This window comes from Gekko japonicus, unplaced genomic scaffold (genome assembly GCF_001447785.1).
Source record: "Gekko japonicus isolate JY-2015 unplaced genomic scaffold, Gekko_japonicus_V1.1 scaffold8, whole genome shotgun sequence".
NCBI lineage: Eukaryota > Metazoa > Chordata > Lepidosauria > Squamata > Gekkonidae > Gekko > Gekko japonicus.
Genome location: NW_015167057.1, coordinates 2,829,287 through 2,852,477, shown reverse-complemented (window position 1 = coordinate 2,852,477; position 23,191 = coordinate 2,829,287). Strand labels below are relative to the sequence as shown.

The 23,191-nt window shown below is 49.0% G+C and overlaps 1 protein-coding gene across 1 annotated transcript in view; it reads right to left on the bottom strand.

Annotated features, from left to right (window-relative positions):
- GPR179 (G protein-coupled receptor 179) overlaps positions 1-23,191 on the bottom strand; it is a 92,739-nt gene that overhangs the window by 45,013 nt on the left and 24,535 nt on the right. The window lies entirely within an intron of this gene.

The following is a 23,191-nucleotide window of genomic DNA, read 5'->3' as shown; positions in this document are numbered from 1 at the left end:
AGCTTAACATAGGAGCCCTATGAGGTGATTCATGTAAACGTTTCAATACATTACACTAGTGGTAGGTGTGCAACCACAAAATGGCCACCTTGGGAGGTGGGCCACAAAATGGTCACCATGGAGGGCAGAGCCGACCACACAGAGAGAGGAAGCTCAAGTACTGGGGACAAGAGGAGTAAATGCTAAAAATACAAGAGGAAAGAGGAGTCAGAGAGAGCATAAAACGGACCCTGTAGTGGCAGCTGTTTCTAAAGTGTTATTTTAATCTGCACAGCCAATCAGAAGTCCTCGTGGGAGTGGAGAAGAAGAAGGAGAAGAAGAGATTGGATTTATACCCTACCCTTAACTCAGAGTCTCAGAGCGGCTTACAATCTCTTCCTTCCCCTACCCACCCTGTGAGGTAGGTGGGGCTGAGAGAGCTCTTTCAAGGACTGTTCTTGAGAGGACAGCTCTGACAGAGCTTGTGACTGACCCAAGGTCACACCAGGAGCTGCATGTGGAGGAGTGGGGAACCCGGTTCTCCCAGATTAGAGTCCGTGCTCTGAACCACTACTACACCACACTGGCTCTACTTGCCCCACCCACTTTCTAAAAACACTTGGCAAGTGCCACAAAAGGTGTTGGCGAGCGCCACGGCACCCCCACGCACCACTTTGGGGACCCCGATGTAACCAGTTCACACATTATGAAGTACACAGTTCGGACCTGGGTTCCCATCCTGTGTAGCAATCAGACATGGATTGTGGGTTCTGCTCAGTTCCAACACATAGGGTGCTTGGTTTGGTTCAGGACCACGCATGTGCGGAGGAAGGGCTCTCCTCCCCCAATTTCCCAACCAGAAATGGAAACGGAGCCAATCAGACTGGAGTAGGAAACTGATCCGACCAAGTCTGCCAAGCACCGGAGTGAGCTTGTGGGCTGTGTAGGAAGTGTGGAGAGAGAGAGTAGTATTTCCCCAGGCACAAACTGGAACACGGCCATGAAGTATAATATAACGGTCAACATTCAAAGGAAACATATTATGGACAGTTATTAAAACCATGTTAAATGATTCATGCTTTCTTTTCAGTCTGTAATAACTAAGCAGGTGTTCAAGGTGGAAGATGAAAAGCCGGATGCTGTCCTGCCTGGGGGCTTAGTAGGGGGCAGCAGGCCAGGCAAAGTAATATTCTTCTTGCAGAACTTATTGGCCCTGTGTGCAACCTAATACTGCTGAATACTGCTAGCAGGAGAAGAAGGCATATGACTCTGGGCTACTGTTGCTGGTTGCAGAGAGTTAATCTTTTCACGAGAGCCACAAGGGATTTACAGGAGCCCTCCGGGATGGAACTTGACTTCGGTGAACAATCTCGAATCCTGCCTCCTGTAGCATCCAATGGCTACTCTGGAGAAATGCCTTCCACCGTAGAATTCACCCCAATAATTAAACCGTTGGGAATATACTCCATCTACAAGATGGGACCCAGCTACAGGCTTCTAGTCGGCAAAAGGAAAACTATGGGGGAGTCGTCTTCCTCCTGAGCACAGAGCACATGACACTGCCTTATACTGAATCAGACCATTGGTCCATCAGAGTCAGTATTGTCTACTCAGACTGGCAGCTGCTCTCCAGGGTCTCAGGCAGAGGTCTTTCACGTCACCTGCTGCCAAATCCTTTTTACATGGAGATGTCAGGGGTTGAACCTGGTACCTTTGGCGTGCCAAGCAGAGGCTCTTCCGCTGGGTCACATCCCCCTCCCCAGGGGCTCCAGCTCTTAATTACAGAAATGGATCTTTCTGGAATAAGAAAGAAGGTTCACTATCTGACACCTTGCAGGAAGGTCATGCATAAAAGGACATACAGACATCATTTCTGGCCCTGGGCTTTCTTCTGTCATGCCAAGGAGCAAAGCTTTAGAGTTGCCAACCTCCAAGTGCGGCCTGGAGTTCTCCTGCTATCATAATTGTTCTTCAGATGACAGAGATCAGTCCCCCTGGAGAAAATGGCTGCTTTGGAGGGTGGATTCTATGGTATCATGCCCCACTGAGGTTCCCACCCTCCTCAAACTCTGCCTTCCCCAAGCTCTACCCCCAAATTTCCTGAAATCTCCCAACCCAGATTTGGCAGCTAGGGTTGTCTGGAGATCTTCGGGGATTACAACTGATCTCCAGGTGATAGAAATCAGTTCCCCTGGAGAAAATGGCCCCTTTGGAAGGTGGACTCTATGGCCCTATACGCCAAAGAAGAAGAGGAGGAGGAGGAGATTGGATTTATACCCCGCCCTTCACTACCGAAAGGAGTCTCAAAGCGGCTTACAAACTCCTTCCCCTTCCCACAACAGGCACCCTGTGAGGCAGATGGGGCTGAGAGAGCTCTTGACAGAAACGGCTCTTTTTCAAGAACAGCTCTGACAGAACTACGGCTTGCCCAAGGTCATCCAGCCAGGTGCAAGTGGAGGAGTGGGGAATCAAACCCGGTTCTCCCAGATTAGAGTCCACGCACAACCTCTACACTCCTACACTACACCAAACTGATCTTTTATTGCCTGGAGATCAACTGTAAAAGCGGGAAATCTCCAGCTACCACTTAGAGGCTGGCTGTCACAAAGTTAAACAGATGTCCAGTGGCACCTTGAAGACTAACAAAATGTATTCAAGCACAACAAGCTCTTGTGAGTCAGAGCTCGGTCATTGGGTGCACTGGAGCGCGCATCCGTAGCAGTTATTTAAGACGATACCTGTTTGTGCACTTTCCCCCCCTCGTGAGATTGGTGTATGTTTACACTCCATATGCCTAAAGGCAGCTTCTTCCATGATAATAATTCTGGAGGGATCTCTGTGATCGGCAGTGGCTCTCAGGCATGGAAAGGATTCTCCCAGCAACTGCATCCAGAGAGCCTGCGACAAGTGATGCTGAGGGCTGATCTTGTCTTCTGCAAATAAAGCCAGGGCTCTACCACTGACCCGTGGCTCCATCAATATAAGACACAACACATGAAACTGCCTTGTACCAAGTCTGGCCATTGAGCTATCAAGGTCAGCATTGTTGACTCTAACGGGACGCAGCTTGTCCAGGCTAGCCCGATCCCATCAGATCTCGGAAGCTAAGCAAGGTTGTCCCTTGCTGGTATTTGGATGGGCAACCTCCGAGGAATACCAGGGGTATGACACAGAGGCAGGCAATGGCAAACCTCCTCTGAAACGTCTCTTGCCTTAAAAACAAGTCTAGCTGGTACCTAGTGGTGCATAACGCAAAAAAAAAAAAGAACTAGAGCTTCCGGCTGCCAGACAATTGTAGGATCTCCTGGCTAAACACACACTGCCATATGATTGTTGTTATTATTATTCTCTGGCATCTCAGGTGATGGTCTTTCACATCCCCTGGTGTGTGTTTAAAGCACTAACAAGTCATAGACAACTTATGGCAACCCCAGGAAGGGTCTTTCAAGGCAAGTGAGAAGCAGAGGTGGCTTTCCATTGCTTTCCTCTGCAGAGACTTCCTTGGTGGTCTTCCTTCCGGGTACTGACCCTGCTGAGCTTCTGAGATTTGACGAGACTGAGCTATACCATGCTACCTTCCCTCCTCATATCCCCTACCACCTGATCTTTTTATCTGGAGTCGCTGCAGATCGAACCTGGTTTCTTCTGCCTACCAACCAGATGTTCTACCACTGAGCCACGGCCCTTCACCAGATAGATTTTGAATATGAGCCCCGATTTACATTAAGTGATAAAGATAACCCAAATTGTGAGGATAGACTTAAAAGATCAAGTCTTTCTTGGTCCAGTCAACCTTGCTTTAACCTTTCATTGGACAAACACGCAGTCAAGGGCCTTCCTTCCAAGGGCCTTTTCCTGCCTCTCACAGTTCCTTCTTGCCCACTAGCATGTTCTTTTTCTGGACACCAGTGGTTAAACACTGAAGTATTATCAAAGCCGAATGTTGGATGGCCAAATCCCCCTTTTCCTAAAACCTAAATGGATCGCTAATGCTGCAAAGCGCACTAATCCCTCGAGAAGCGACTCCTGCCAAGAGGACAGAAAATGCGACCACAAAATGAACACCGGCTGCTAAGCTGACTGGGAGTTCAATGCCAAAGGGCCTAGAGAGAGACACCCCTGCCCCCAGCCTGGTGTCAGATACGGGGCAGAGGAAGCAAGAAGGAAAGTGCAGAGAGGTGTAAGCGGAGGTGAATCACGATATTCCAAGACAGATTTCAAAGGCACAGAAAGCAGAGAACCGAAGGCTGGGACAAGGAGAGGAGAAAGTCTGTGCAGAGGTATTTTACAAGGGAGCGGTGGCACAGTGGGTATATCCCACTGCCTTAACATCCGAATTGTGTCAGTTCGAGCCCTGCGCTGGTGTGAGCAGCCAGTCTGTTGTCCCTAGCTCATCGTCCACCCAGCGATTCGAAAGCCTCGGCGAGTAGATAAAATGGGAACCACTCCTTAGAGAGGGAAGGCGGAAGAAACTACTCGGCTACAAAAAAACCCTTGCAGTGGGATGCTCCGGCCAGGCGGTGGCAGTGTGGCGATACGACATACGGGTCCTGAAGCCCCAACGTCATCAAGCCGGTTGACACAGCCGTTCGGGACATGACTGATCCAAGCCCGAGACGTTTCCACCGTGCAGTTACGGCGTGTGCAATTAAAATGAATTATATGTTGTCTTTCCTATCCCCTATGAAACATTGTTAGTCCCCTGTCTAAAAGTGTAACTGTAAATCACTTTGAGCCCACTTGTGGGGAAAGCGATTAATAAATCAAAAGTATTATTATTAGTAGTAGTAGTAATACTGAGGCTGTGGTCACATGGCAAGCTTATTGCAATTTGTTCCCATTATAGATTTGATCAGGAATATATTTTTTCAGGTTGGGATGATCACACATCCCTCCCTGAACCACAAGCATTGCATGACAAGGCTCTGGGAACAGTCTAGATAGCTGCACCGCCGCTGGGGTGGTGCAGCATGAGTGTGTGTTTTTTTTAATTGCTTTGCGCATGTGCATATGCACACAGCCAAATCACTTGGACTCACCGTACTCCCTTTTTTCCCCCGAACAGCAAACAAAATGAACTGGTGATGTACTACCAAGCACTGGAGTCTATACGTGCGCTTGAACATTTAAACTTGAATTTATTCAACGCAGGATTGCTCATGCGCACAAAGGTGGAAGCTGGGGGGGGGGGACCTCATCGGGCAAAGGATGGTCAGACGCCCTAATCACAATCATTGCGAGAGATGGCTGTCCAGATCAGTGAAATCGCAGATTCAAAGCGCAAATCCCCGAAAAGTACTTGATTTTCCCTGTGTTGGGAAACTTGCTAGGGAACCGGGAGGACCGCGCAAGTAAGCCCACTTCAGTGCAGGAGACGGATTCGGGTGTCTGATCAGCAATTTTAAATGTGAGAGGGAACAGCGGTGAAACCCGATCAAAATAACCGTGTGACCACGGCCTGAATTTCATGCAGACTCAAAACTTAGTCCAGCCAACATTGTCAATGTTGAAATGTGACTTTTTTTGCTGTTGAAATTTTAATTTTCATGGGTTACTTACAGTGCAATCCTATGCGGAGTGACTCCAATCTAAGCCCATTGTGCTGTAAGCCTGGTTTTGGAAAATGTGAAGGTGACACCTGGAACTCTCCTGCTATTACGACTGATCTCCAGATGACCAAGATCAGTTTCCTTGGAGAAAATGGCTGCTTTGGAAGGTGGACTGAATGGCATTACAGCACGCTAAGGTCCCTCCCCTCCCCATCCCCTGGCCTCCCCAGGCTCCACCTCCAAAATCTCCAGGTATTTCCCAACCCAGAGCTGGCAACCTTACAATGCACTTATGTTCAGCATCAACCCCTTCCCATCACCCTCCCTTGGGGGAAAAATTAACTTCATCCATAATTAGGAATTCTGAAAACATGTGAATTAGAGAACTGTTAACAGCAATTGTTGTGGCAAAAAAAATTGAGTCAGGAGGGGTTTGCCCCCTCCTTCCTCCCTTCCCTACCAGTTAAGAGACAGTGTGGAAATCAGTGTATTCTACTGACCAGAGCATCAGACTAGGATCTAGGAGACTTGGCTTCGAGAGAACTACTCTGAGGTCCATGGAGGAAAATTCAATTAAAATGTACTAATACATGTAAATAATAATAATAATAATAATAATAATAATAATAATAATAATAATAATAATAATTGTTATTAAATAATAAAAAAAAATTGAATTATGGTGCTGGAGTCCCTTGGACTGCAAGGAGATCAAATCAGTCAATCCTAAAAGAAACCAACCCTAATAGTTCCATGGAAGACCAGATACTGAAGCTGAAGCTCAACTACTTTGGCCACCAAATGAGAAGAGAGCACTCACTGGAGAAGACCCTGATGCCAGGAAAGATTGAAGGCAACAGAAGACGGGGATGGCAAAGGATGAGATAGTTAGACAGTGTTATCGATGCAATGAACATGAAATTAAGCAAACTCTGGAGCACAACGGAAGACAGAAGGGCCTGGAATGATGTGGTCCATGGGGTCGTGAAGAGCCAGACTCGACTGTGCAACTGAACAACAACAAAAAGCAAGATCCACCTCAGCTATAGAGCGGCACCTCTAGAGAAGTGACTGAATACCCTTTAACTTACCTGTTGTACTTAAAGGTGGATTTTCAGCCAGTTTGGTATAGTGGTTAGGAGCATAGACTCTAACCTGGAGAACAGGGTTCAATCCCCCACTTCTCCACACGAACCTGCTGGGGTGACCTTGGGTCAGTCACAAGTTCTCTCAGAGTTGTTCTCTCAAGAGCAGTCCTCGAAAGAGCTCTCTCAGCCCCACCTACCTCACAAGGTGTCTGTTGTAAGGAGGGGAAGGGAAAGGAGATTGTATACCACTCTGAGACTCTTTTGGGTAGTGAAGGGCGGGGTATAAATCCAATCTCTTCTTCTTCTTCTTCACTTATAACCATGCATTGAAAGAGAGATTCTAGTCCACTTTACTGACTTTGCCCTTTTTTTCTTGTTCCTCTTTTATTCCTGCACTTCCTTCCTGGAACACCAATTTCTGATCATCTCTGTTCTCTCCACTTTCAAATGCATGTGTGTGTAAAATGTTGTCAAGTCGCAGCCGACTTATGGTGACCCTAGCAAGGGTCTTTCAAGGCAAGTGAGAAGCAGAGGTGGTTTGTCATTGCGCTGCTCTGCAGTCTTCCTTGGAAGTCTCGCATCCAAGTACTAATCAGGACTGACTCTGCTTAGCCTCCAAGATCTGACAAGATCAGTCTGTACCACCATGGCCCCTTCAAATACCTCATCCCAAAGCCACCATTTTCTGTGAGTGACCTTGGCAGAACCACCTGAGTTAGTACTGGATGATGATCATTACACCTATGTGCATCTAACTGAGCTGAACATATTTTCTTCCTGTTGGTCTGAATCATTTCTATCCTACACACTAGGGTTGCTAGTCTCCAGGCAGCACCTGGAGATCTCCCACCATTACAACTGATCTCCAGAAAACAGAGTTTAGTTTCCCTGGAGAAAATGGCTGCTTTGGAGGGTAGACTCTATGGCATTGCACCCGGCTGAGGTCCCTCCCCTCCCCTCCCCAAACCCTGCCTTACCCATGTGCCACCCCCCAAAATCTCCAGGTATTTCCCAACCAAGAGCTGGCAACCCTGCTACACACTCAACCAATAGCTGGTTATCAAGACCCTGGTCCACTCTCCCCCTCCATCTTTCTTCCCTCCTTCCTCATGTCTGCCTGGGCCTGTCTTTTTCTGTTGCTGGGCAGAACCACCACGCCCACTGACAGAACAACATTAAGAAAATGAAGCACCACAGTATAATAATAATTCTTAATTACTGAAAGAGAACAAGGGTTTGTGGTGTGCACACCCATCTCTCAAAGTGGACGCTGGCTCATGACATCTTAAGAGACAGTAAATTCAGTTGTTTTTAAAGTGTCACAAGATTAGTTGTTGTAAATTATGAACTAATGAACTCCGGCCGTGAAAGCCTTTGACAACATATTGTCACAAGATTCTTTGTTACTGAGCGTACATGGAACGAGTCGAGGCCCATACTCACCAGAGGGCATTTGGGGGCAATGTCCCCTTAGAAGTGTGTCATGCCCCCCTAAATATCCAGCTTTCATACAAAATGTAGGTCTAGAGCTTTTTCCCCCCTTAGGAAAATATAAGCTGTTTTTCATCCCATTTGATGTTGGCACTTTGCCTGAGACAGTGGAGTCCTTACCGACAGAGTTTCTTCTCATTTGTTCTGGTCTATAATTCCCTCCCTCCCTCCCTCCCTCTCTCTCTTTCTCCTCTTCTTTTATATCAGCAGGGTGAAGGGAGAGCAGTGGGCAGAAAATCTTGTAAGATTCACATTACTTTGGCGTTGCCTCCTCAATTTTTAGGAGGAAATTTGCCTCGGAAGATGGGGCCCTGGGAAGGGGGCATCAGGAGAAAAACTGGCGGCCAGTCTTAATCCAGTAGGGTACCCAACCTCCAGGTGGCAGAAGCCAAAAATGAGAGATCACGGGAGGAAGTGGAATACCAAACAAACAAACAAAAAAAAACCCCAACCATCCGTGACAAAAATAACGAAGAGTCAATAAATTTATGTTGCAAAAATGTTTACTATAGTAATTCTGTAGAGAATTTTCTTCTATAATCGCTCACACGCAACGAATACTGAACCCTGAAAACGATTTGTTTCACAATATTTGCTTTGTCTGAGCGTGTAGCAATCCCAATTCTTATCAATTACTACTTATCAACTCTTGAAGGAAACATTCCATGTTGACTCTATAATAACAGAACCCAAGGTCTTCACTTATCTTTATTGACGCTTCGTTATTTTTGTCACAGATGTTGTTTTTGGTATTCAACCTCCAGGTGGTGGCTGGAGATCTCCCACTATTACAATTGATCTCCAGGTAACAGTGATCAGCTCACCTGGAGAAAGTGGCCACTTTAGACGTTGGACTCTATGGCACTATGCCCCAAACCCCACTCTCCTCAGACTCCACCCCCAAAATCTCCAGGTATTTCCCAACCCAGAGCTGGCAACCCTGCAATCCAGTATGTTTCTGATCACTAATTGCAAGCTATTTAGCATGCCTTAAGGAATGTGTGCCTGCAAGCATGCGCAGAATGCTTTTTGCACACCTGTCATGATCTCGGGCCTATAGTAGTGCAGACTACAGGCTCTAGGGTGGGCTCATGGCTCCAGGGAAGCCTGTATTAGAGTGACTACAGGGCCTACATTTTCCAGGTCACCCTCTCGACCCGGTGATTGGCTAACAGGGGAACAGGAGAGAAAACTTACACCAGCAGAGGAGTAGACGGTGTTGCCTGGGAGGAAGTGATAAAAGGCTTTGCCCAAAGTGTAGGGTTGCCAAATCCGTCTTCGCCGGGAGCGGGGGGGCTCCCGGCCGGTGTCGGGGGTGTGTGCGCGCGCCGCGTGCACGTCACCTTGTATGGCCGTGGCCCCGCCCCAAGCGTGCCCGGCGTGCCACTGCCCACGTCACTTGCTAGTGATGCGCATGCCGGGGGCGGGGTTCCCCCGGGACCCAATTCCGCCGCGTCGGAAATCGGCCCTTCAAAGCGGGGGATTCCCCGCCCCCCGCCTACATTTGGCAGCCCTACCAAAGTGGGAGGTGGTTCACTCCTAGGAAGCAGATGGAAGGATCCCTCACCCAAAAGGGGTGAGTCAATTGGAGGCCAAATTCCTAGAGAAGGCTAAGTACAGTATAGTCAAGCGTGGCAGGGCTTCTTATTTTGCTGGTTTACTTACTTTTACTGTGCTCATTTTCCTACATGTTATTGAACTACAGTTATTGTTAAATCTCTTTAATAAGCATAGTTTGTTGCTCTGCCTGGGTCCTCACACCTCATTCAGTCACTTATAAGGGGAAACGTACTGGAAAAGGAGGAGACCCATACCAGAGTGGTGGCCACGCCCCCAACGTGCCCTACGTCGTGCGTCACCTCTGGTGACGCAGGTGACGCAGCTTCAGGGGGCGGGGTTTCCCCGGGGCCCAATTCCGTCACATCGGAAATCGGTCCTCCAAAGTGGGGGATTCCCCGCCCCCTGGCCCCATTTGGCAACCCTAGTGGTTAAAGTCTCAGACAAGGATCTGGGAGACCCAAGTTCCCGTCCCCAATACAGGGTTGCCAACTCCGCATTGGGAAATTCCTGAATATTTGGGGGTGGAGCCTGCGGATGGCAGGGTTTGGAGAGGGCAGGGACCTCAGTTCAACCTCCAAAGCACCCATTCTCTCCAGGGGAACTGATCTCTGTAGTCTCAAGATCAGTTTTAGTTCCAGGAGATCTTCAGACCCCATCGGGTTGCCAGCTCTAGGCTGGGAAATACCTGGATATTTTGGGGGTGGAGCCTGGGGAGGGCAGGGTTTGGGGAGGGGAGGGACCTCAGTGGGGTACAGTGCCACAGAGTCCTCCCTCCAAAGCAGCCATTTTCTCCAGGGGAATTGAACTTGGTTGTCTGAAGATCAATTGTAATAGCGGGAGATATAGGTCCGGGCGGGGTTCCTGGTTTACCCCAGCCCTACGTGCTACGGCTCCCACCCCGCTTGCAAAAAGGGTCTTTCTGCAAGCTGAGCATGTGACTGTAACCACCCCTCTCCCTTCTGCTAGATTTAAAGGGCCCTCCAGCTGGTCAGCGAGCCACGTGGTCCCCGCCGGTCAGCTGAAGTTCTTTAAATTGGGGAGGAGGGGAGGGAGAGGGGTGGCTGTGCAGGTGTTCACTCTTGGGAGTGGGGTTTGGGGGTGGAGCTTGGGGCGTCCCACCCCTGGAACGCCCCCCCCCAAATCCCGCTTGCTGGGACAACAGGGAGACCTGGCAACCCTAGCGGGAGATCTCCAGGTGTTACCTGGAGGCTGGCAACCCTACTAAGGCCACACCTGAGCATTGATAACCACACTACCGAGGAAGCTCGGTAAGTGAACTTGAGCCAGTCACCCTCTCTCAGCCTGATCTACCACCACTGGGTTGTTGTGAGGATAAGATGGAGGAGAGAAGAACACTGTAAGCCATTTGGGGTTTTCTTTGGGGAGAAGGCGAGTGGCTCAAGTGGTTAAGACGCTGAACTGCAGACTGGAAGGTCGGTAGATCAGCAGTTCGAGACCCGAGTGCTGCGTGAGGGAGTGAGCTGAGTGAGCTCCTGTCTCTGGTCCCAGCTCCTGCCAACCTAGCAGTTCGAAAGCAAGAAATTGCAAGTAGATGAATAGGTACCACTTCGGTGGGAAGGAAACAGTGTTCCATGCGCCCCAGCGTCTAGTCTTGCTGGCCACATGACCACGGGAATGTCTTTGGACAGCGCTGGCTCTTTGGCACCGCATCCCTAGAGTTGGATTCGACTGGCTTTCGAGCAAGGGAGACCTTTACCTTTACCCTTGGGGAGAAGGCAGGGTATGAATGAAGTAAATAAACTCCCCAAATCCACTTGAGCATCTGAGCCAAAGCCTCAGCCTCCCTTCCACGTATACAAATCCCAATAGTAGAAAACACCATCAAAGATTGCCGAAACAATATATTAAACAATTATAAAGTTGGTGGTGTCACAACAACAACATTAATGCATCCTGTAACTATAATAAGGCATAAGATACAATATTTCCTCCTCTGAAGATAAGACATGAAGTCCATGTAGTCAGTGTAACTTGATAGGAGTCATCCACATAGTCGTAACATTTTCCAAACAGCCTTTGCAAAGACCCCCATTCTAGATACTTGGAAGATGTGTTTCCTTTGACTTCTTCAGTTTGCTGGCTGTGTAAGTGGAACCTGATTTCAGCAATTTCAACAGGCCACAAGGTTCATAGTGTAAGGAGCGAATCCTATCACGTTACACTGACTACATGGACTTTATGTCTTAATCTTCAAAGGAGGAAATATTGTATGTTATGCCTTATTATATAGGAGCTGTGGTGGCTTGAATGGTTAAGATGCTGAACTGCAGGCCGGAAGGTCGGTAGTTCAGCAGTTCGAGACCTGAGTGCCGCATGACGGAGTGAGCTCCCGTCTCTGGTCCCAGCTCCTGCCAACCTAGGAGTTCAAAAGCAAGAAACTGCAAGTAGATAAATAGGTACCGCTTTGGTGGGAAGGTAACAGCGTTCTGTGCGCCTTGGCGTTTAGTCATGCCAGCCACATGACCACGGAAACGTCTTTGGACAGCGCTGGCTCTTCGGCTTGGAAATGGAGATGAGCACCGCAACCCTAGAGTCGGATTTGACTGGCTTTCGAGCAAGGGCACCTTTTCCTTTACCTTTTATGCCTTATTATAGTTACAGGATGCATTAATGCTGTTGTCGTGACACCACCAACTTTATAATTGTTTAATATATTGTTCTGGCAATCTTTGACGGTGTTTTCTAGTAGTGGAATTTGTATATTTGGTACTCCTGTGACACTAGTCTTTTCCCCTTATTGTTTGGATTCCCTTCCACATATGGCTGCCTACTCCAGGGTGGGATATTCCTGGAGTTGGGGGGGGGGTGGAGCCTGGGAAAAGCAGAATTTGGGGACAGGAGGGTACACAGCAGGGATGCGGTGCCATAGAGCCCACCCTCCAAAGCTGTCATTTGCTCCAGCGGAGCTGGTCTCTGTCGTCTGGAAATAACTTGTAATTCAAAGAGAATTCCAGGCCGCACCTAGAGGCTGGCAACACTACTTCCGCACGGTGCCAGAAAATTTTCAGAGCAGAACCACCTGGTCCTAAATGGAAGTACCTTGAGAGAGAGACTGTGGGAGGTTCTTCCGGACAGAGCGGGCAGAAGGCACCAAGGCAGAAACGGGGGAAAGACCAAAAGCGTGGATGAGCTTATGCGAAATGAAGAGAGCAAGAAGGAAAGGAAAGGGGGAAACGCCCTCCAGGAGAAAGAACAGAAAGCAATATGCTAGGGTCCCCTTCTTTTTTTAGGGTCGTACACTGTCTAGGTAGAATATCAGACTAGGATCCAGGAAGATCCAAAAACCCACAACACAAACCACACAGTACTTTTGTGTGTGTGTGTGTTGTCAAGCCACAGCTGACTTAGGCAACCCTGTAGGGGTTTCAAGGCAAGAGATACTCAGAGGTGGTTTATCATCACCTGCCTCTGTGTAGCAACCCTGGGTGGTTTCCCATCCAAATATTAACCAGGGCCGACCCTGCTCAGCTTCTGGGATCTGACGAGATCTGGCTAGCCCGGGATATCCAAGGCAGTCTGTTTATTAGTAAAGGTAAAGGTTCCCCTTGCTCGAAAGCCAGTCGAATCCGACTCTAGGGATGCGGTGGTCATCTTTGTTTCCAAGCCGAAGAGCCAGCACTGTCCGAAGACTTCTCCGTGGTCATGTGGCCGGCATGACTAGACGCCGAGGCGCACGGAACGCTGTTACCTTCCCACTGAAGCAGTACCTATTTATCTACTTGCAATTTCTTGTTTTCGAACTGCTAGGCTGGCAGGAGCTGGGACCAGAGACAGGAGCTCACTCCATCTTGCGGCACTTGGGTCTCGAACTGCTGAACTACAGACCTTCCGGCTGAGCCACTGCAGCCCAACCAAATTATTAGGACCAAGCAAATGACACAGAACAGTGTCCAAGCTTTCAGGGTCTCCAGAACTCTTAGTTGAGCTGGATGTTATTAAAAAAAATTAAAGTAGGAAAAGGAAGAAGCTTCAGGGCATGATGTAAAATCCTCAGGTAATCTGCAGTTTCTACGTTAGATGCAGAGCTGATGCTGATATCTGGTACCACCCTGCTTTTCATGAGCAAGAGCCAATAATATGGTTACGTTTCACAGAAAACAGAGACCCCAGGAGATCAGGGTTCAAATCCCCACTCTGCCAGGAAACTTGCCTGGTGAACTTGTAGAGTTGCCAACCTCCAGGTGGCGGCTGGAGATCTGCTATTACAACTGATCTCCTGGCAACTGAGATCAATTCACCTGGAGAAAATGGCTGATTTGGAAGGTGGCTCTATGGCGTTATACCCTATTGAAGTCCTTCCCCTCCCCAAACCCCACCCTCCTCAGGCTCCACCCCCAAATTCTCCAGGTGTTTCCCAACCTGGAGCTGGCAACCCTATGATCTTGGGGGGGGGCACTCACATACTTTAGGCCCAACCCACCTCACAGGGCTGTTGTGAGGATAAAATAGAGGAACGTAGTACCAATGTATGCCTGCCTGATGGGAGAATAAATATGTTAACCAGACAGATTTTTAGTCTTCTAATAAAAAAAAATCAGATGCACCTGAGTGCTGGGAAAGAAGATATTTAAAGGAGGCCTGTGGTTCAAGAGAAATCCGTCATTCACACCTACCTAATGATCAGCAGGTGTCCCTGGTATTCACCCAGCATGAGAGAAGGAGGATGCAACAGAAATTAGGACCAAAGATAGATGCAGGCTATTAATTAGCTGCACTGGCTGTTTCCCCCCGTTTTGTTTTTTAGGAGGAAGGGATTCGAAAGAGAACCTGCAGAACTCTGTTGTTTTAAGGGAGAAGTCAGATCTGACACGTAGCCATAGTCCAGAAATTCTTATCCACACAGCTGGCCCATTGTGGGATGACCACTACCTTCGATGGCTTTTAAAAAAGGGTTAAACAAAGTGAGAGAAGTCAACAATGCAGTCTCAAGCAGAGTGAAGTTACACCATTCTAAGCCTATGAGCTCAGAAGGGCATAACTCTGTTTAGGATGACGCTGTAAGTCTAACAAGTATTAGCCATGATAGCTAAATAGAACCTTCATGTTCAGAGGCAGCCTAACTGTGGATACCAGATGTGGGGTGGGGTGGAGAACAGAGGTGTTGCTTCCTTGTCCCTTGTAGGCTCTTCTAACCAGGGGTCATTTCGTAGAAAAAGAGGTGCAGGAGCTCATTAGTATAACTCATTAGCATAACTCATTTGCATATGCCACACCCCCTGACATCACCGGAAGTGTGTCAGAAGGCAACACCCACCGCTCAGGCTCCACTGGACTGTTTTAGATTGCTAGGTGGTAGCTGGAGATCTCCCATTATTACAACAGATCTCTAGGTGTCATGCCGGGCTTGTGGCAGGGGGCTCCTGGCTCTGAGCCTGGATCTTCTGGCGCATGCGCAAAGTGTGTGCGCCTCATGATGACATCACCTAGAAGTGATGTTATCACACCGGGCACATCACATAATGACACTCTAGTGTTTTGACCGAAACTCTATGGTTACCATAGAGTTTTGGTCAAAGCGCTAGAGCATTGCTGCGTGACATATCCAATGTGATGACATCTGTTCTGGGTGACATCATCATGCCGATGCTGACATCACAGGAGGGGGCTGTTTGGAGGTGGGGCTTCCCCTGCTGGCCGATGGTGGATTGGCACCTCTGAAATTGGGGGAACCTCTGTCCTGACTGAGGGTCTGGCAACCATATGGCAGACATTGGTTCACTTGGAGAAATAAAATGGCTACTCTGGAAGGTAGACCACAGCATTATACCCCATTGAAGTCCCTTCTCACCCTAAACCCCGCCCTCCTGAGGCTGCACCCCCAAAACCTCCAGATGTTTTCCAACCCTAGGGTTGCAAACTCTGGGCTGAAAAATTCCCAGATATTTGGAGTGATCTTCAGGCCCCATCTGGAGGTTGGGAACCCTAGGTATACAATGTCAGCCCTTGAAATCATCCCACAGTAGGAAGCAGCTGGATTAATTCAATTCTACTTGGAGCCTGGTCTTCTGCCCGTGCCAGGTCAGTAGAGCAGCGCTGTAGCCAAGGCTACGAAGATGGACCTCACCAGACTGGGCCCTCCCCACATACCCCAGACTCAAGCCAAACATTGCATGATTCACCTGGCTTCTTGGATAACCATGGTGTGCAGGCCCTCTGGCATCTGCGCCCCCAGTCCGTCCCCTGCAGCAGCCCTGACTCCAGTAACTGTCCTCAAAAACAAACAAAGTTTGAATCCAGTGGCACCTTTAAGACCAATAAAGTTTTATTTGAGGTATAAGCTTTCACACACGCACCCGGGCTCTATGCTAATTTGCTGCTCACACTTTACTTATAAGTATGGATTGGTATCTCATGAATCAGACCCTTGGTCCATCAAAGTCAGTACTCAGACTGGCAGAGGCTCTCCAGGGCAACGGTGTAGACTTTCCAATTTCGGGGGGGGGGCTGGGCCAGAGGCATTGCCAAGGCAGCAGGAGGCAAGAAACCTGGGCGAGCTGGCCTCCTCCATGCCTGGCAGAAGATGAGGTGCAGAGGTGAGAGGTGGGCAAGCAGAAGAATCGGCTTCCCGCAGTTCGGCCCCATTATATCCTATGGGCCATTGAAGTCAATGGCGAAAACATAGGGTATATTCTGGGGGCTGGAGGGGAGGGGGTTTGAGGGAGAGGCTCCAAAATTGCAGGGTAGCTGCTGGAGCCTCTCCCCAAGATTCCCGCTATGTTTCAGGAACATTGAACAAGGGGGTCCAATTCTACGGGCCCCCAAACATGTTGCCCCCATCTCCTCCATTGTTCTCTACGGTGGTAAAAAAGTTACTTTTTCCCACCATACAGAACAATGGAGGGGATAGGGGCAACCTTTAGCCTGTATGCATCATAGGTAAAGGTTTCCCTTGCTCGAAAGCCAGTCGAATCCGACTCTACGGATGTGGTGCTCATCTCCGTTTCCAAGCCGAAGAGCTAGCACTGTCCGAAGATGTTTCTGTGGTCATGTGGCCGGCACGACTAAACACCGAGGCGCACAGAATGCTGTTACCTTCCCACCAAACCGGTACCTATTTATCTACTTGCAATTTCTTGCTTTCGAACTGTTGGTTGGCAGGAGCTGGGGCCAGAGATGGGAGCTCACCCCATCACGCGACACTCGGGTCTCGAACTGCCGAACTACAGACCTTCCGGTCTGCAGCTCAGCATCTTAACCTCTAAGCCACTGTGCTCACCATCATTATACCGTATACGTATAATACTGACATCAGCCCTTTTCCAGACATCATGTCCAAAAGTACCAAGAGCCCAGCAATCACGCATACTGGGAATGTGCACTATCCATGATGCTCCCAATTAGGGTTTCCTGGTCCCCCTTGGGGGTGGTGGTGCCAGATCCAGGTCTGGAAACTCCTGGAGTTTTGGGGATGGACCCTGGGGAGGACAGGGACCTCAGTAGGTCACAATGCTATAGAGTCCCCCCTCCAAAACATCCATTTTCTCTAGGGGAACTGGTCGCTGTAGCCACCATGCTGTCTAAACAGGGCTACTAGGTGTATACTGCATGCATACGCAGCTTTGGCATGTGCAAAATAGAATCCTGAAAACTCCAGCCATCATCTATGCATACTGAAGCTGTACACACATATGTGTGTTGCCCTTGTTCAAACAGTGTGGTGACTATGAGTACTGGGATGATCTACCTGAGACTCTTGTTACGTGGACACAATGTCTGAAAAGGGCTCAGGTTTAACCTATGACTAAAGAGCACTGATATAAAGAGCGTAACATTTGCCAGTTGCAGTCTGCTTAGGTTTGTTGACTCCTTCCTGATCTTTTAACCTAATTAATGTTATGTGTAAATACCATTGTTCTCTAGAGCAATTAGGGCTTGTGCTTTCTGCTAACAATCCCCAGGCTTGTGTAAACTTGATGTATGTTTCCTTTCAGAGGCAGAACCTCTGCAATTCCTAACACTGACAATTTTGTCTAAATAATTAGTTTCCACTCTAGCACGCTGCGCCTGCTGATGCTCCACTGCTCTCAGAATGTGTTTCGTGCTCAAAAAGAACCACAGTTCTGTGCCGTGAAAAGCTGGATTTGAGCTGCATAAAGTGTGCATTAGACAAAAGCTTCTTGTGCATAATTTATTCTGCAACTGCTACTCATGGGGAAGGGTCAGGAAACCCTGGTGCCCCCCCCCCCAACTCTAGGAAATCCCACAGATTTAGGGTTTCCAGGTCTGAGTTGGAAAGTACCTGGAGACTTTGGAGGTGGATCCAGGAGAGGGCAGAGTTTGGGAAGGGGAGGGGAGGGGCCTCAGCATATTACAATGCCATAGAGAGTCCACCCTTCAAAGCAGCCGTTTTCTCCAGGGGAGCTGATCTCTGTCAGATGGAGATCAGTTGTAAAAGCAGGAGATCCCCAGGCCCCACCTGGAGGCTGGCAACCCTACAAAGTTACCCGATGCCTCATCTTCAGACATCAACCTAAATTCTGTGCATATACGCATATACTTTCAGGTCTAATGTTTTAGTCCTTAGAACTAGAAACTTAGCTTAATTAAAGACCATAGGGATGCCAGCCTCCAGGTGGGACCTGGGGATCCCCCGGAATTACAGCTCATCTCCAGACTACAGAGATCCTCTTGACAAAATGGCTGCTTTGGAGGGAGGGCTCTATGGCACCCCACTGCTGTCCCTGCCCTCTCCAGGCTCCACCCCCAAATCTCCAGGAGCTTCCTGGGCTACATCTGGCAACCCTGCCCACCCCCCCCACCGGTGGCCAGGGGCAACCTGGCAACCCTATCTGCCCAGTATGAAATCCAGCGCTTCCACAGTACTCCCCCAACTACTGAAGAAACCCCTGGCTTTCACATTTTTTTGCCTCTTAATCCACCTCACAGCAATCCTGTGCAGATTGTGTACATTGCTAACAGAGCTCCATGGAAGAATTGTCCTCTGCTTTGTGGGCTCATCTTACTGGACACTGGGTGTCGTTTGTATTTTTTTGGCTGCGCCACTGAAAGATCTCAAACTCCCCTTGCCTCAGAGTAATGTTATCTATGGTTGCCAAACTCCAAGTGGGGGCCAGAGATTTCCCCAAATTACGAGTGATCTCCGGACAACAGAGATCAGTTCCCCTGGAGAAAATGGCTACTTTGGAAGATGGGCTCTATGGCATTAGACCCAGCTGAGCTCCCCCCCCCCCAACCCTACCATCCCCAGGCCAGTTTGGAGTAGTGATTAGGAAGGCGGACTCTAATCTGGGAGAACCAGGTTTGATTCCCCACTTCTCCACATGCAATTGCTGGCGTGACCTTGGGCTAGTTACAAGTTCTTTCAGAGCTGTTCTCTCAAGGGCAGCTCTCGAAAGAGCTCCCTCAGCCCCACCTACCTCAGTGTTCCCTCTAAGTTGAGTTTGTGTGAGCCTAGCTCACAGTTTTTTAGCCTCCGGCTCACAGATTTTTGTCTTCGCTCGGGAAGGATGGCTCCAGAGCAAACTAATTTATGCAGTAGCCAAATCACTCGCTCACAACTTTAATGTCAGTCGCTCACAAAGTAGAATTTTTGCTCACAAGACTCCACAGCTTAGAGGGAGCATTGACAGGGTGTCCATTGTGGGGAGGGGACGGGAAAGGAGATCGTAAGCTGCTCTGAGACTCCTTCAGGTAGTGAAGGGCGGGATATAAATCCAATCTCCTCTTCAGAGGAGAGCCAGTTTGGTGTAGTGGTTAAGTGCGTGGTCTTTAATCTGGGAGAATCGGGTTTGATTCCCCACTCCTCCACTTGCAGCTGGCTGGATGACCTCGGGCAAGCCATAGTTCTGATAAGAGCTGTTCTTGAAAAAGAGCAGTTTCTGTCAGAGCTCTCTCAGCCCCGCTCACCTCACAGGGTGTCTGTTGTGGGGAGGGGGAGGGAAAGGAGTTTGTAAGCCGCTCTGAGACACCTTTGGGTAGTGAAGGGCAGGGTATAAATCCAATCTCCTCCTCCTCCTCCTCTTCTTCTTCTCCTTCTCCTCCTCCTCCTCCTCCGTCCCCAAAATCTCTAGTAGTTTCCCAACCCAGAGTTGACAACCCTATTTCCCACAATGCCTGGAAACTCTAATCAAGACTTTGCGCAACAATCCCAAGGCAGCTGGATTCACCCTGAGCTTAGCGACTGTGCTGCATCCCTGCTTCCTTGCCTCTGCTGGCCTACATGCTTGGGGGACCTCCCGTGGCGGTTTCTGTCGGAGGGCACCAGAATTGTAGCACTGACTGCCCAGCCACGTCGAAAGCAGAAAGCAATAAACCAGGCGGGTGCTGCCCATTACAGGCCGTGTGCCCGCTGCCCATAATGAAACACACTCAATAAAAGGTGCTTAAATGCAGATTTGCACATTAAACGCCTGCTGTGCTGGGAAGGTACAGAGCAGCTGAAGAAGGCAGATGGGTCAGCAGAAAGGGGAGGGGAATAAAACACGGATGCTGGAAGCAAAGGAGGAATGAGATGCAGGAGGGATGGGAGGAAGAAGGACGGGGGAAGGCAGGGGTGGAGAAGAACACGGATGCTTGCTGCCAATAAAGATATACCCAGAAGGGCTATTTCTGTTGCAGCAAAGGATGTCACGGAACAGCAAAATCTGCAAGGATTCTTGGAAAGGTTTTGTCAAACAGTAAGCTTTGGGACGGGGATGCTACCTGTTCCGCCGGCATTTAAGTCACTACATTAAACTTAACATTCCTTATATCCATTCATAGAAAATTGCACACACCTCACCCACAAGTTTCCCTTTAAAATCATCACAAGTAAGGCTGACTGTGTTGTCGTCCCCTGCGCCCCGCCCCCCAAATATTCTATAGTTCTGTGATCTTTCTCTGTACATTTGCTATGAATTAATGTAATGAGGGGAGTGTTCGCTGAACAGGGTGATTTAAATGACAATGCATTAGACTGTACAGATTTTTATCCTTGCCAAAAAGGCTCTCTCTCAAAATGCCTAGGGCACTTAATTCCTGAATAAATCTTATATGCAGCTTCCCCCCACCCCTACTCCTCCACCCCGCGTCGCTATTAGGAATCTCCCATATCAGGGCCCAGGTGGGGCAACATTATACGGTCAGAGAACAGTTCTGATAGCCCGCTGAGATCAGGGCCAGCCCAAGGTTCTTGGGTGCCCTAAGCAAACAACAACTTTGGTACCCCCTCTCGCTATTCAGTACAGAGAAAAGTGAGAAGTGAGCACGAACGTTTTACTGACTAAGCACTCAAAATGAGCAATGGAAAAATAAAAATAAACAAGCTCTTGAAATGCCTTCAAATGACTTCCATGTGTTGGAGTGAGCGATTTAGCATGCCTGGACATGGGGAGGGGGTGGGTGCTACATACTCTAAGTGTATATAGGTGTTGTCTACTTGAATAGGATGCCTCTCTTTGTCTTAACCTGGAAGCTGCCCTGTGACCCCTCCTGTCTCTCTCTTTCTCCTCTCACTCTCTTCACATGGCCTTCCATGGAGACACATATCTCTGCAGGTCTCTCCTGTAGATACAGTGTCCTCATATGGTGCCGGACAAGCTGGCCGTTTGTGATAGGGAAAGTACTCCTTAGATTAGCTTTCTCTCTCTCCTTTCGACTGCAACCTGAATGTGGACTGAATCTACTTGATTACCTTTTTTGCAAAATACTTCTTGGGAGATTTATTTACTGCACTCTGTATTGTGCTTCTACGACTGGGGGAAACTCTGCTACATTACCCAATTCTCCCAATATCTAGTTCCATCGTGGCAAGTATTGTCCAGAATAGGGAGTATTCTGTACATAAAAAGATAAAGGTAAAGGTTCCCTTGCTCGAAAGCCAGTCGAGTCTGACTCTAGGGTTGCGGTGCGCATCTCCGTTTCAAAGCCGAAGAGCCGAAGAGCCAGCACTGTCTGAAGACGTTTCCATGGTCATGTGGCCGGCATGACTAAACACCAAGGCACACGGAACGCTGTGACCTTCCCACCCAAGTGGTACCTATTTATCTACTTGCAATTTCTTACTTTCGAACTGCTAGGTTGGCAGGATCTGGAACTAGAGACGGGAGCTCACTCCGTCATGCGGCAACTTGGGTCTTGAACTGCTGAACTACTGACCTTCCACAGCCTGCAGTTCAGTGTCTTAACCACTTAACCACTTGAGCCACCGCAGCACTTGAGCATCCGCAGCAGCAAAAACAAGGGAATAGCTCTACCATAGTGCTGTTTCAGCAGGAGAAAAACATTTGGGGAAAAAGGCAGGAGCTCCTCCTCCCCCTGCGAGAGTGTGACAAGAATGTTTGGGCTCTCCTTTATTTTTTAAAAAGCCATTCCCGCAGCTACTGTATGGCTGTGGAGAACCCAAGTTGGGTCCCATCCTGAGTTTGTAGTTTGGCCCTCAGAGCCATGATTTCTACAGTGTACAAATTCAAATGCATGTACTAATCTGTTTGCCTGCCTTGACATGGTCAGCTATAGTTGGGTATCAGAAATGTGTAAACCAGGAATTTCAAACATAAGTTCCAGGGGCCGGATGTGGCCCATCCAGGGCTCTTAGGCGGCCCATGAGCAACTAGTGCAAGGGAGGGAACAGGAGACTGCTTGGGAGGGGAGTGGGCAGAGCCACTTCGATTGTGGCTTCCGCATGGCGGAACAAACCTATGTGCAGCAGTCAAGCAGCATGGGAGCATCTGTCCAGGGCTCCACCGCTGGCTCTCCAGTCTGCCCATTTGGGTTTTCCTTTACACCCCCTCCCAGTCTATGGGGCCTTGCAGTGAGGATACAACAACTTGGAGCGACGAGCTGCTGTCCTTTATACAGTTTATAGCTCTGGTACTGGGCTGCGGTGGCTCAAGTGGTTAAGACGCTGAACTGCAGGCTGTGGAAGGTCAGTAGTTCAGCGGTTCAAGACCCGGGTGCCGCAAGACAGGGTGAGCTCCTGTCTCTAGTTCCAGCTCCTGCCAACCTAGCAGTTCGAAAGCAAGACATTGCAAGTAGATAAATAGGGACGACTTCGGTGGGAAGGTAACAGTGTTCCGTGCGCCTTGGTGTTTAGTCATGCCGGCCACATGACCACGGAAACGTCTTCGGACAGCGCTGGCTCTTCAGCTTTGAAACGGAGATGAGCCCCGCAACCCTAGAGTCGGATTCGACTGGCTTTCGAGCAAGGGAACCTTTACCTTACTGGGCATTACATTTTATGGCACGCATGGCTGGCCCAACATAGTGACATTTATGTCAGATCCAGCCCTCGTAACAAATGAGTTTGACGCCTCAGGTGTAAACATTCATTTAACTGTTTTTTCTTTTATTTTTTTATTTCATAGCTGCCCTTCAGAAGAAACCCTCTGCCCAGGGCAACATGCAAGTTATGACCAAAATACTAGACGTCATTGCACTGCCGACATCAATGCAGGAGGGGGCTATTCGGGGGTGGGTAGGCTTGCCAAGCCCCCACCGGGGATGGGGAACCCCCGCCAAAACGGCCCCCAATCCGCCAGCAGGGATTGGGCCGCCGGGGGGAAC